This window comes from Protopterus annectens, chromosome 7.part0, assembly GCF_019279795.1.
Source record: "Protopterus annectens isolate FY-2018-M chromosome 7.part0, PAN1.0, whole genome shotgun sequence".
Classification (NCBI taxonomy): Eukaryota; Metazoa; Chordata; order Ceratodontiformes; family Protopteridae; genus Protopterus; species Protopterus annectens.
This window is the reverse complement of record NC_056739.1, coordinates 585285879-585301548: the sequence shown is the minus strand read 5'-3', so window position 1 is coordinate 585301548 and position 15670 is coordinate 585285879.

The following is a 15670-nucleotide window of genomic DNA, read 5'->3' as shown; positions in this document are numbered from 1 at the left end:
GCAGCATCAAGTCCATTGAGAGGGAGTTCTCCAAGATCCTTGGTTTGAGGTGTCCATCAGCCTCCTCCCTTAGATCTTACATTGATTGTGACCGTATGATGAGGCCATCTGTCAAGGCTCAAATAGACATGGGTGTTATTCCATTCCCCACTGTTTCCAGCCCAGATCAGGTGAGTCCATCTGCTCCAGTTTCAACTGCTCATCCCCCCCAAACCGAAGACAATCATAGAGCAAACTCCATCTGCACTGGATGGATCCCATCCAGTGCTGACGACTTTACATCCAACATACTTGACCCATATTCCCTTGGATCCAAGTGTGTTCTGGTGGCAGACTGTCAACATTGAGTCCTTAGTGCCACCCTGTACGGTGATGTTGTTGGTGATGGGGACTTTAGCAATTGATGAGTCGGTGCCGATGACAGGGTTGGAGCAGAGAGGTCCCAGGGTGCTAGGAGTTCCCTTTTTGGGGCTTTCTGCTTCCTCCACATTGACAGAGTCTGTGCCAAGTGGAGTGTCCTTAGCACCTTTGGGATTCACGTTGGTATTCAAATTTATTGACAGGATCATTGCTCATTTGTCAATACAGGAAGGTATTTACCCACTGTGCTCCTCCTTTGAACACTGATCTGAGTTACTGAGTCCTTATCTTAAGTCCAAGGGAGAGAGCAGCTCTGAATACCTTGATGTCAGCTTTCAGCAAGAACCACACAACACACCTGGGTCTTCAGAAGATTCCCCTCAAAGCTTTGAGAAAGTATATGTGTAACAGGAGACACTTTGATTCCCATACAAAATCATTCACACTAGACACAGATCTCAGTGAAGGGGTATCAGATGGGTACATGGCCAGCTGTCCCTCTGATGAGGAAGTGTTGTATGAGGGCTTCAGATCTGCCCCCTCTACTTTCTTGTTGGTTCCCCCTACTGACAGGATGATCTATCTGGTGGCTGAGAATGGCATAGCATGAACCCAATACTGTGGAGCCAATTCCAGTAAACCATAAACCAGATCAAAATTTTCACCCACCCAAGGATGGTCTCTTGCTGATTCTAATGTTGTGGCAGCCACCACAAACTGACAGAAATGTCATGGTCCATCTTCCTAACAGAGAATCGTGGACATTATGGAGACGTGCACCTATGCTTGTGGAACATTCTTCCATCTGGATGTTAAATTACACTACACACATGATGAGGTCCCAGCAATATATGAAAGAACAAGCACTTGACACTCTGAGATGACCTCGTACTCTGGACACTGAAACAATTTGAATCACAAGTGTTAACCAATGATGTTCAACATTAAATCATTGCTGCAGTAGCCTTAGCAATTAGGGGTGCATCCTGCCAAGCCTATGGCCAACCAGTCAGCTTTTTAAAGTTAAAGATACCTTTTAGGAGCTCGAGCAGAGCTCCATATGAAAAGACAGAGTGACAAAAGCTTCAGAGCTTTCTTGCTGCTTAAGAGCATCTTTTTTGTGGGCCTTGTGGTACTGATGTTAGATATCAGTTGTTCAAGGCTTGGCAGACAGGTTCCTTTCGGCGAAATTTCCACTAATGCATTTTTCTGAAGAAAAATTGTGTTTTATTATTCTCAGCTAGGAAAATTAACCTTCTTGAACTGTCATTGTTTTTTGTGTGAAAAATACTTTAAATGTTTGCGTGAATAAACATTTTTTTTACATAATTTCGAGTTTTCAGTAGATTTTTGTGTATTGGAGCAGGAATTTGTACTTTTGCAAGAGCTTTCAGTATATTTACTTACCTGAAAACAACGTTTTTGTGTTAGGCCAGGAAGTTGTGCTTTTGGGGGACTTTCAGTATATTTTCTGTCTGAAAACAACTTTTTCTTATTCACTTTTTTGACTTACTCAGGATTCACTACCCATTTTTTAGGCTCCTTTCTCAGCGAAACCATGGAGCAGTTAACAGTCTCCTCTGTTCCTTCTCCTGTCCACAAGAAATTACTAGAGAGTTTTTGGGCATCAGCACCTCTGTGCCTCAGCAACTGATGTGTGACATTGCAGTGGCTGGACTTGGTTCCACAGATTTCATCCAGTCCCTCTGGTGTAGCATCTATAGCCACTAAGGGCCAGAAGCTGGACACATCCTCTGCAGGTGTAGGGATGCCCTCTGTTGCTCTCGGGACAAGGATTAGGTGAAGTTCTACCACACAAACGAGGAAGGGAGCCTGAATCGTGGGATAAAATGAATGCCTTGAGTTAGTCTTCTCCCAGGAACAACCACAGAAAAAGAAAACAGAAAATTTAAAAACATTTCTTCCTCTGCATCAATTTCAATGAACAGGGAAGGCTTGTTGGGATTTCCTTAAGAATTACTTTGCTTAACTCATCCTCCTCTGGCAGAAAAAGAAAAAGAGTTCTTTTTTTTGACATTTTTTTTGTCAGAATTACATGAATTGGAGGGAGAATGTTCTGATTCAGTGTGTTTTCCTCACAAGCTGAAGATTCTGATGAAAGTGTTGCTTCAGATTTCCTTTCAGAGGACATATCATTTTTTCTGAGATTTTAACTAAAATGAAAGTGGCTTTTCAATAGGAACAGAGTGAAATTTCTCTTTGGGAACCATTTGAAATGTCAAAAAATGAACCCTACAATACAGAGTCCAAAAGTAATTTTCAAGATTCACTCTTTTCTGTGTTTTCTGTCTTTTTTCCAGCTTTTCGGTACTTTGCATTTCCAGTTCTGACATAACAGGGAGCCTTCTATTTCCCAGCAAAAGTATTCTAACTTGTTCCAGCTGGATATCCCACAACCTGCAGCTGTCCATCCTGTTTCATCTGCCTTAGAGGATGTTTTTCTGGCAGTTTGCAATATACTTGACGTTCAAGTGCCTATTCATAGAAAATCTTGACAAAGATTCACCTGTTGACCATTTCTGTTGTCCTGCCCTTGGATCCCCACCTTTTTTTTCACAACTCAAGCAGTTTTTGATAGGTGTTTTAAATATTTGCCCACCTAGAAAATGGGTGACTCCACCTTGGGATCTTAACTTTGTGCTGGAAAAGTTAACTCTTCTTCCATGTGTACCAGCTCATCAGGCTGATTTGAGGTTCTTAACATGGAAGACAGTATTACTCATTGCTTTGGCTTCTGTATCTGAGTTACAAGCTATGGTAAATCAATGATGTCTCATTTTTAGACTAAATACTTTTATGCATGAAGTGATTTTAGAGTTTACCATGACCCAATCTATTAATCGCCCTGTCATCTTTCTAGAACCTAAAAACAAGGGAGAAAAAAATTGCATACGCTGGATGTTCACAGGTAGCTCAGATACTACTTGGACAAAACTCAGTCCTTCAGAAAAGCTGATCAGATGTTTGTCTCCTATGAATGCAAAAGAAAAGGACAACCAGTTTCAAAGCAGACAGTTCCCAGGTGATTGTTTGAGGCTATTTCTTTTTGCTGCCTTTATCATAACAAGGCACTTCCAGACAGAGTTATGACTCATTTTACCAGGGCTCTGGCTTCTTTGGTGACTTTTAGAAAGGGGTGCCCTCCTGAATTCAAGAGGCACCAACATGATTCTTTGTAATGCTTTGTAAAAATATGTGCAAATGAATTCCTTTTCCGACCATTCTCCATGAGCTCCTGGATTCTTGAACTTTTCCTCCTCTATGTATGTTTTCCTAAGCTATGGAAATGTAGCCTAACAGCTTACACTTCTGCAACAGTCTTCCAATGTTGAACATTGTAGAGTTGTGTAAGTAAACGTACCATAACAGTAGATATTCTAATAGTTCACTGTTGCAGAAGTCATCCATCCTGCCAGCCCCTTTTGTTTTTGATGTATTTTCAAAGTATAGCTGTATATACTCTTGTATACATAATTGCATTGCTTTATGCTGATTCTTTCCTAGAAATATTTCCTTTCCGGGCTTTTGTTGCTCTAACTGCCTTTTTATCTGGTGCTCTGCTTGAGCTCCTGGGAGTTAGAGCTCATGGAAAGTGCCTACATTTAGAAAAGTTGATTAGTTGGTGATATACTGGCAGGATATAACCCTAATAGCTTAGGCTAGTGCAACAGAGATTTATTAGAACCTCTACTGTTATGGCAACTTTACTTACACAACTGTACTTTGCCTATTACCAACTTGAGGCTGCTTCATAATGAAGCCGATGGGGTGATTAGAGCAGACACCAGCATCATCATGTACCACATGTTTGCCCGTGTCTCTGTGACTTTGTGGACAACCTTAAAGCATCCTTCATTAACACCCCTTATGAATATACCACACTGATTGGTCTGAAGTTCAGGTAGAAACAGCTGAAAAGCAATCAAGAAGGGAAGATGTATGTTATTCGAGTTCGCCTCAAGACCCTTCAAGCGTCCTTTTCTAGGAGCCATAATAGTGCAAAAGTGCTCTAGTTTAAGAAATCAAAATGCATACCATTAGAGTCCTTTTCACATAGAACTTTCCATGGTGGGGAAACCTTCAGCTGATGCTGTCCTAAGGGTATAGGGCATCTTCAAAATCAGGGCTTTAAGGGTCTCTTTTCTGGGAAACCCCCTAATACTGCTGAAGGCTTCTCTGGCAGGCAGTCAGGGGTCAACTGTCTCTTCAACTAGATTCTTAATTGGCCATTATGCAGGACAGATGGATGGAAAGCCTAATATCCAGAGCCTACACCATTCCCTTCATAAGAATTCCCAAGCAATCAGGTCCACTTTTGCCAGATGAGGCAACCCGGCAAAAGAGAGAAGACGTCCAGAAGATCTTCCAACTCTTTCAGAAAAGAACCATCCAAGAAGTACCACCAGACCAGATAGATCCTGTGTGTATTTCAGATTCTTTTTAGTACTGAAGAAGTCAAAAGTCCTCAAGCCCATTCTCAATTTAAGTGGCCTAAACCTTCATGTGAAAAAAGGCAAAAATCTGGATACTTTTTGTGCAATCCATTCTTCCATCCTTTCTGGAAGGGAACTGAATGTTCCCAGTAGTCCTACTTATCTCAACATGAAAATTCCAGAAGTTACCGTCATATCCCACAGCCAGTAACTATCAAGTTCCAATCCTTGCCATTTGGTCAAACCACAGCCACTCTGGTGTTCATCAAGTTCATGGTGGTAGTCACAGCCCAGACCAAGCAGAAAAGGTCCTGTGCATTCCTGTTTTTGATGACTGGCTCCTTACTGTCATAATAAGAGAATCCCTTAGCTAACAAAGAGACTACTTGCTTAATTTGTGCCTGTCCTTGGACATCTCAGTAAATCTCAAAAAAATCAAAACCGGAGCTTACACAGACTATAGATTTCATCAGATGTCCTCTAAACATCATTTTGAAGACAGCAGGGCTGCCAGATATCAGGCTTCATTCTCTCAGACATGCCACTACTAAGTTTCTTCAGACAGCCAGTTCTTTAGCTTTTCTGGTGCTTTAGAATTTAGGCATGATGGCAGCATCCGTAACTCTTGTACCGCATGCAAGATATCGCATGAAGGTACTTCAGTAAGCATACAGTTTTCAATTATCTCAGTCCCCCCTCTCTTTGTTTCCTCATCCATCTCTCTTCAGTCTGCAGACACCATCTGCTATGGTGGATTCCTCTACCTTTAGTTCTTCTTAGGTGCCCATTCATTTTGCTTTTCCATCAGCCATAGTCACCATGGATGCCTCCCCTCTGGGGTGGGGGGAATTATAAGGGAATAACAGTACAAGAGCGATGGTTGCAATAGGAGGCCTTTCTTCTCATTAATGTGTCTTGAGAGGCAGTCCTCATCATAGCACTGCACACTCTCCTCTCCACTACTCAGGGTGTGTTGTGAGCAAGGGCATCAAGGGTGTGGTGATGGTGTGTTGCATAGAAGAAAAAGAAGGAACCACTGATCATGGAGGATCTCTTGCTGCTTGCTCTTTGCTCACCTCTTCATCAATTTATCCTCTATTTCTCCACCATCAGACACCATGGATGCTCTGCTCCATTCATGGCCACCTGGAATACTGTATGCTATGCCTTTCTTCCCTCCTCTACACAGAAAGCTTTACTGTGCAAGGCCTCTGTAATCCTCATAGCCCCCTTTAGGCATAGGCAAATGTGGTTACCCATGATTTGGCCTCACCTCAAGAAACAGCCCCAGCTTTTAAATCCTTACTTGGATCTCTTGTTTTGCTCATCTGGCAACCTCATCTAGACAGTGTCTCCCTCAAATTAAGCACATGGTTTCACCAGTTCCAATGCCTGTCAGTGCTTCATCCTTTTTCAGTGGAGTAGTTCAGATTATCTCATACTGACAGTATATCAAGTGCTGGACTCTTTCTTAACCCCATAGCTTCATTGTTTAGCAACTCTTTTGATTCTGGCTTCAGGTGTACTATCATCAAAGTTCAGCTGGTAGCTATATCTAATTATTACCACGGTTTTAACTTCCTTAGCCTCTCAGAAAGTTTGCAGAGCCCTTTCTTAGTCCTGCATTAAAAAAAAACACTATACCATGGGATTTTAATCTGGTTTTGTAGCTCTTACTCAAGCTTCATTTGAGCCTGCTTCATCCTGTAGTCTAAAATATTTAACAATGAAAATTCCCTTCCCTAGTTGCTATTACTTCAGCAAGAAGGTTAACTGAAGTTTATGCAGTTTGCTGCAAACCACCATACCTAGTTTTCCAAAGAGACAGTCTTACTGAGACGTAATCCTTCCTTTATTCTTGAAGTTGCCACTGAATCCGCTATGAAGCAGAGTATTCAGCTGTAAATTTTCTTTCCAGACTGCACCAACAAAGGATAATTTCAAATCCACATTTTAGTCTATTACAGACAACTCCATTTTACCTCCCCCAGCAGATTTTGTAAAGATAATCAGATATTTTTCTTCTTTTCAGCAGCCATGTTGGGCTCCAAAGTTTTTAAAGCAACACTATCTAGATGGCTATCTGACTGCATTATTCAGGCTTATTCTCTTCTACAAGGTGAAATGCCACTCATATGGCCTCCCTCAAAAAAATCATCCATAGCTACCTGTGTTGCAGTAACCTTTGACTACAATGTATACCTTCATCAAGTACTGTAAATTGAACATTATTTCTAGATCCAGGTCTTTCTTTGGATCTTCCATCCCACAGGGTATGCTGCCTTGATGCTACCCAGGAGGCCAGGTTTGTCACATAATTCAAAGGAGAGGACAATACAGGGATATAGGAATTATGTACTTGTAATAATGCCGGATCCTCATTGTTTCATTACGTCCACCTCAACATTTCTCCTACCATCCCACATCCAGATTGCAACTTCCTTGTTTACGGAGAGACCTAGTAGCGCTAAGAACGAAGTATGTTCTCCAGTCTTCCTAGATCATTTATGTAAGCTATTGGATGAGGAGGGCAAACTCAGTATCAGGGACAGTGAGTTGAAGGTGCATTAAAGGAGATGAGAGGAGCTCAATCACTGGTTAAAAGCTTCAATAGCAGAGAGCTGCCATCTCAGATCAACCACCAGGACAGATAACCCACAAGTCAAGGTAGATGGAATGAGACCACATGCTTCCAGCATGATAGTTAAGTACATAACTTCTGTTTACAGGCACTTTTTTCAGCATACCTCTCAACCTCTTACAACAGGAAATCTGGACAAAGCCATAAATAATGGGGGGATAAAAGCCCAAAAATAGGGGCAGGTTTTAAATACTGCTCTTACAAACTTAAAATGTTGATAGAATATCAGGTTTTGCATATCAGGTTTTGCATTAGTATGAATTTTCTGAAGAGTACAATGTCTTAAACTTAAAAAATCTGTCATTATTTTCTGACTTCAACCCTCAATGATTTCTTAATGATCTGCCAGAAAGCCACAATTTTATGAGAAACAGACCAAAAATGTAAGGGAAAAATCTGGGCATTTTGCAAAAATCTGTACAGTTGAGAGGTATGATTTATGCAATCCTCCAAAGTCTAATAACTGCAGCAGGTTCTGAATTATACACTCTGCCCTTCATTGTAGTTATGAAAATAGGTTTCCTTCTTTAATTATCAATTCTAAAAATGTTTTTAACTGCAGTCGAACACAGTTTTGACCACTTTTAATTCTGCTTAGTCATTAGATCACTAGAGGGTTTTGATGTGATGCATGTACACAGCAGTTTAGTTACTGAAATTTGGTTCCCATGTAATGAAAACACTCCGTTTACTTTTGGATTTCTAACACCTTGACAGGAATGAAACCCATTCCTAAGTCAAAGTATGATTAAATGCAATTACAATAGCATTGTTTCAATCTCTGATGTTAACCAGAAGTGCTCTTCGCAGCACACACAATGTTTCCCAGTATTGACTCCTGCTGTAGTTCATATGGAGTAGTTACATGTATCTGCAACATATATAAGTTATTGTTGTTGTGTCTTTCGGTTTTTCCCGGTCAGGGGTCGCCACAGCGGAACTCCAGTCCGCTAATGATTGGCAGTTGATTTTTACATGCCGAGTTTCCTGCCCTGATGCACAACTTCAATGAAGGTATGCCCATTCACGCATGTCTCCACACAGAAGACGCTCTAGCTGAGAATCGAACAGGACAACATCTTACTGTGAGGCAAGAACGCTACCACAGCACCACCACCGCAGTCAACATATCTAAGTATGATTGTAAATAATTTTTTTATAAAACAGTGTAAGAAACTTCTCTGTGTGGAAGATTTTTCAATCCAGATATATCTAGTTAATCACTGTATATTAATCAAATCAGATAATGGTAGTAGAAGTAGCGAATTTTAACTCGTCCCAAGTAAAAAAAAAATATATATATATATATATATATATATATATATATATAAAATTTTAAATAATGTACAGAATTATTAAGTATTCAAAAATAATCCAAGCAGGGTAGGCAATCTGTTTCCAGTCAAAAATCCACTTAACAAAGGATTTTCGACTGGAAACAGACTGCCTACCCTGCTTGGATTACTTTTGAATACTTAGTAATTCTGTACAATATTTCAAATTATGTATTTTTTTTATTATTTCTTTTTGACTTAGGACGAGTTTAAGTTCACTACTTCTACTACCATTAGGTGATGTGATTAATATTCAGTGATTAACTAGATATATATGGACTGAAAATCTTCCACACAGAGAAGTTTCTTACACTGTTTTGTTTTTGGACCCACTATACTTGTTTAGTGGGTTGTTTGAGACTTTCGGGATACCACGGAGATTACTTGTTTTAAATAATTTTTTATAAGACCCATTGTTCCTACTACTATTGGAACTGTCTGGGTAGCCTTCTTCCACACTGCCCTCATTTCTGCCTGCAAGTCCTGGTATTTTATGACTTTGTGTCTCTCTGTACGTAAGACACTATAGTCACTGGGTGTAGCAATTTAAATGATGAGTGCGATTTTTGTCTTCTTTTCATGGACTGCTATACCTAGTTTTCTCACATCTATTTTTTGAACTGTTGTTAATAGGTGATCTCATGAGATAGAAACTTCATCATTTTTTATAATACCTTGTGGCTCATGCTTCCAATGTTTTTCAGTTACTTCAGTATTATAATCTTTGCACAATCCCCAATGCAAGAGTCTTGCCATATTGTTATACCTTTCAGTATACAATGCTTCTGCCATAAGCATATCACAATCACCAACAAGATGTGTGACTGTTTCCAGTTCTGTTTTACAGAACCTACATTTGTCTGTTTCTATCACATGTTGAATGGACTTTGTAAACCAACATGTACATAGTCCACTATCTTGGGCCACCAGTATTAACCTTTCATCTTTTGGTTTAAATTCACCTCTCCTTAACCATTCATGTGTTCAGTCCAGATCAACATGAAGTTGGTCCAGAATTTTCTATACTTGCAACTATATTTATGCATTTTCCACATACCTTGCCTTTTCATCTTATCCTTCACCTTATTTTCTTTGTTTTGTTTTTTGGCACATTCAGTTGCTACCTGATTTTTATCTACTTCTGGTTTGATTTCCATTCCTGCTTGACACAGATATGCTTCTGCTAAACAAAGTAAAGAAGTCATCTTAGACTTATTTGCCTCATTTTCAAAACTTTCACTAAGTTTGGGTCTTGTCTGGTCAGCAGATATGTATGTATTCCCAAAATTGCAGATCTATACATATAATCAATTTCGAGGAGGTCCATACCTCCTATAGACTTGGTATGCACTGATTTTTATAAATTATTTGATGAGCATGAACCATCCATCTTGTTTTCCTGTGCTGCAGCTTTCCTGCCTTAAAGTTTACTTTTGCAAATTTGTCAAGACCAAGTGGCATTCTTATATCATCTGAAAAAGTTGTAAACACTTGGAGTTGTACTTTCAGTTCCTCATTTGATGAACTCTACAGTTTCAAATCATCTACAAAAACAAGATATGTCTTTATACTTTGTTGTTTTCTGGAAGCCAAACTGTAGCTATGACCTAATCTGACAGCTTAATGGGTTAAGGGCAACACAAAAGAGCAGCAGTGACAGAGAGTTACCCTGAAATATCTGCCTTTGCAGTTAAGCCATGATAAAGGGCAAATTATTATTCCAGGGATAACAATTCAAAGTGGTTTGCCACTGTTTCATGGTTGCTGTAATGTAATTGATCAGTGTAGGGTGTATCTTATACATTTTTAACTACATTTTATCCATGAATGTGGGATACTGTCAAATGCTTTTTTGTAGTCTATCCATGCCATGCTTAAGAGTCTTCCCCTTTTTACATTTCTCCCTTATAACTTTATTTAACAACAAATGATCCTTTGTTTCATATGACTTTCTTTTATTACCCTTTTTTTCTATTGCCATGATTGAGTTTTCTTCTAAATGACTATAAACTGTCAGCATCAATTCCAATGTTTAGTTTAAACGTCACCAAAAGGCGAGTTACTGGTTACTGGTCTATAGTTTTTAGGATACCTTGCAGATTTGCTGTTAAGTAGGAGTATTGTTTTCCTGTTGATAACCAGGCTGTGTCTGTTCAGAGTGCATATATAAATAGTAATTACTCATAGCTTAAATCTTCATGTAAAGGTGTTAATACTTTTAGCCAGAAGTTCGATAGTGCATTTGGGCCTGGGGGTTGCCAGTTAGGAGCTTTTCTTAACTGTTTCAATATCTCTGGCCATTACTTCATTTAATTTCATGTCCTGTACATTTGAACTTCATATTCTTTGTTTTACTTCTATTATCCATTTACATTTTTTGTTATGTTCCACATGATCTTCATAGATATTTCTCCAAAATGTACCTATTTCTTCTTTTTTGGTGATGGTTCAATTCCTTTTGCCTTATTTTCCAATTCTCTATGTTAAATAAAATCAAAAGATCAATACACAGGAGGTTCAGGTTCAAAAGTTTACTAGTGTACACCAGGAGGCAAAAAAACGTACAAGTACAGAATTTTGTCTAACATGAAACAGGAAGTACACAATTTTTATAGTTCTACATTCAAGTTGTGCCCACCTTACTGACGTGGTCAGTCACAGAGCATCTACATCACTTTAGCTAAATAATGCTGATGCTGTATATTTTTAAAAAGTTTTCCTCTGGTAACAATACGGCCTTGCTTACCACCTGGTCAGACATAATGTCTTTCTGTAAAGTTACTTCCTTAAAGGCTTCAGACTAGTTCGAATACAATAGCAGATTCAGTCTTCTAATACACTTCTTTGTTCCCCTGTAACACTTTCCCAACAGCTGCATGTTATCTAGTAACACATACACAAGGCCAAATCATCCCAGCAGGAAAGAGCAGAATATTTCATTATTTCACATATTTAATTTCCTGACCCAGCAGATAATCACTTGTGAAAAGCATAAACATTAAAACTTGCTGAGCTAGCAGCTGCCAGGGTCAGAGGCCACTTGCTACAAGGCACACTGCAGTTTCTTGCAATTACACATGAATTCATCCTTTTTGTTATATCATTAATAGAATAAAATGCATTACATACTACTTTGCTTTTAAAACTAGTACTACACATATATTCAGATACATATTTCTCTAACATGTTCCCTCCTATTAATACTTTTTATTCTATTTTGAAGTATACATAATGTCATTTCATCTCCTAACCTCTTCCACTAAGGATTTTCAGCTAGGTGAGTCATTTGATCTATACTTCAGAAAAAGTTTCGTCTGAGATCAATTTTTCAATCTCAATATCTTGGTACAAAGTTTCAGTAACAGATACATCAATAAAATCTTTGATTAATCTTTTCATGCAGGGAATTCCACAACAAACACATGCTCCTAATAGGAGTAAACCCACACAAATAGCAATCAGACTATTCATTAGGATGGAACCCCACCCCCCAAATAGATTCTGGAAGAAGTCCGTCAGTGGGTTTGGGCCTGGTTCAGTCATGGCTGATACCTGCTGAATTACCTCTAGGTGGTTGTTTATTTCATGCCTGTTGTCTGGAATGTACGCACAGCATTCTTCTTTGATAAGTGCGCACGTACCACCTCTCGCCGCTAGGGTGAAGTCAAGAGCCATTCGATTTTGTAGCACAACAGTTCTCATTGCATTTAGTTCATCAGTCACTAGTTCTAGGGCAGAGAAAGTTGCATTACTCATTACTTCGAGAAGTTTCGACAGCTTCCTCAACTCCCAGATTGATTTGACTGCTCCATATGCTGGGAATATTCCTGCCCAAGATATAACACTGTCACTCAAGTCCATATGGGTCAATTTGCTTTTGTCCTTTACGTTATTATGGTCTTTCCAGCCAGCTTTGATCTGTCCTACTGGATTTACAGGTTTCTCAACTGGACCTTCAGGTTTTTGGGCTGCTTCTCTCACGTTTCGTATCTTACCCAAAGGTAATTCTGCAGTATGTCTTATAGCCGGAACCAGATAACCCAAAAAACAACTGCCGGACCAATTCTCAGGTAGCCATTTATATGCTTTTTTCCCACAAATAAAATAACAATTTTCTACTTTAGTACTAATACGCATTAACCCTGCATGAAACATTTTCTGGTCTATAACTGACAATTGTTTAAATAAAACAGGACTTTTGCGAATTTCATTCACGGTTGTTTTCATTGAGTTCAAATATGAGTCATAATTAGTATTGCAAAAAGCATTGCCATTACTAGTCTTAATATAACACCGATAAGATATCGTTATATTACAGTTGCTCCAGCCCACCTGGAGAGTATCATTTTTATAGAAACATACAATTCCCTTTTGTGTGACAGGTAAAAATAAGGCTATTTTGTCCTGTGATCTCACAGTCCCTGTGTCAAAAAACAAATTTTCCCAAGTCTCATTTATCCCCAGAGGGACAGTGGACATTATCAGTCCTCCATATGCTGTTGGTATAGCCGTAGAAACCCAGCAATTTGAAATGTTCATAGTCTCTGCATATACACGCTTCATGGCTAGGTATGTGTTAAAATTTGGATGCCAGTCTATAGATGTTTCGTCACGTCTTCCCACTTTTACTTGTGTGGTTGAGTGTAGGAAAAACCACAACAAGAGGAAAATTGTCACAATTATAGTTAATAAATGTATACTCAACAAAATGATTATGCAACATCTCTGGGGTTGATCTGCATTTCTATTCGCTTTGTTCTTGGCCATTTTGCCCTTGTTGTTTATCAGTCATAAAGTTTTTATCAAGTTAAAAGTTCTTTACCGGTTTGCAGTGTGTCAAATGGACCCAGGACGTCCTCTCAGCCACTCTGACTGCAGTAGGTGTTGCCAACAGTACCTGGTATGGTTCTTCCCGCTTTGGACTCACCCAATTCTTCCTCTTCGTCACTTTTAGCCACACCCAAGTTCCTGGAGCCAGAACTGCTTCCACCGGTCTGGTCTGTTCCTTATCTGAAAAAGAGTTAAACTACAAAACAGATTTATTTGTTAACAGTTTCCTCATATAACTAGCTAATGAACTTGTCAGCCTCTTGCTCTGCAGGCATGAGAGCTTTCCACTGAGGCACATAATATGCTCTCCCAAAAACCATTTCGAAGGGAGTCAAACCCTTCACATTTGGAACCTTTCTCATACTCAGCAGTGCTAAAGGCAAACAGTATATCCAATTCTTCTGGGTCTCATTAACTAACTTCCTAAGTTTGTTCTTAAGGGTTCCATTGTACCTTTCCACCAGTCCTGCAGACTGTGGGTGGTAGGCACAATGGTTTTTCAAGGAGATTCCAAAAAATCTTCCAAGTTGCTGGATGGTCTGATTAACGAAATGTGTGCCATTGTCACTATAAATCCTTTCCGGAATGCCAAATCTAGGGATTACTTCTTTTATCAGGGCTTTCGCCACTGTTGCTGCATCCGGATTCTTGGTTGGAAAAGCTTCTACCCATTTAGAAAATATATCTACAATGACTAGGCAATATTTTTTCCCTTCACACTTAGTCAATTCTATAAAATTCATACAAATGGTATGGAACAGATACGGTGGTATAGGAAAACTTCCTTGCTTAGGTTTAAATGCCCCTTGTGCATGGTGCTTGTTACAAGTATGACAAGCTGCACAAAATTTAGTTGTGTAGTTTGTGAATCCATATGTTTGGAATATTCGGTTTACTAACTGTACCATCCCCCCTGTTGAGACATGGCACTGCCCATGGCTCAACAAAGCTGCATATCTAAATAAATTAGACGGCAATATCATTTTTTTCTCTTTGGAAATATACAGTCCATTCTCAAGAAGTGCGCCTTGTTTTTCCCATTTTTGTTTTTCTGCTTTTGTAGTAAGCGTCTGCATTGTTTTTAACATGTCTAAATCTAAAATCTCAGAGGGTTGTAATTCCTCATTCAAAAGTAAAGTTTCTGAGTCTGAAGCCGCTTGCCTTTCAAAATCCTATCCTGTTGTTTTGTATGAGCTACACATTTGCAAATAGCTACTTTAGTAGGTAACTGGATTGATTCTAATAATTCCAAAATAAATTGCGCATGATTAATTGGTTTTCCACTAGATGTTATCATTCCCCTATTTTTCCATTGTTGCGCAAATACATGTACTGTAGAGAAAGCATACTGACTGTCAGTATATATGTTTACACATTTGCCTTTTGCTAAAGTACATGCCCGTGTCAAAGCTATCAATTCTGCTGCTTGTGCAGACAAGTTATGTGGTAAGGGTTGGGCTTCTAAAATGTCAGTGTCTGTAACTACTGCATACCCCACTAGATTCTTTCCTGTAGGGCCCCTTCTGCATGAGCCGTCCACGTAATATGTCACCTCGGCATTATCCAAGGGCATATCTGTGAGATCTTGTCTAGGCAAGGTTAACTGTTCAATTTCCTGCAGGCAGCTGTGCGGTGTGCCATCTGCAGAAGTTGGGAGTAATGTTGATGGATTTAATGTCGTACATCGTTCAATTGTCATATGAGGTTGGCTCAGCAGTATAGTCATACATGAAAGATGTCTAGCAGGAGAAAGATATGCTACTTTTTCTTGCAGTAAAATTATTGTGACTGCATGAGGCACTCTCAATGTGAGAGGGTGGAATAATACCACTGAGGCCGAAGCCTGTACTGCCATTGCAGCTGCAACCACTGCTTGTACACAGTGAGGCAAAGATCATGCCACTGGGTCTAACTGTGATGAATAATAGGCTATGGGGCATTGCTTATCCCCATGTTGTTGCGTCAGCACTGATGTCATATATCCTTGCTTGCAATCTACGGTCTGAAAGAACCGTTTGTGATAATTTGGGAGTCCTAAAACTAATGAAGTA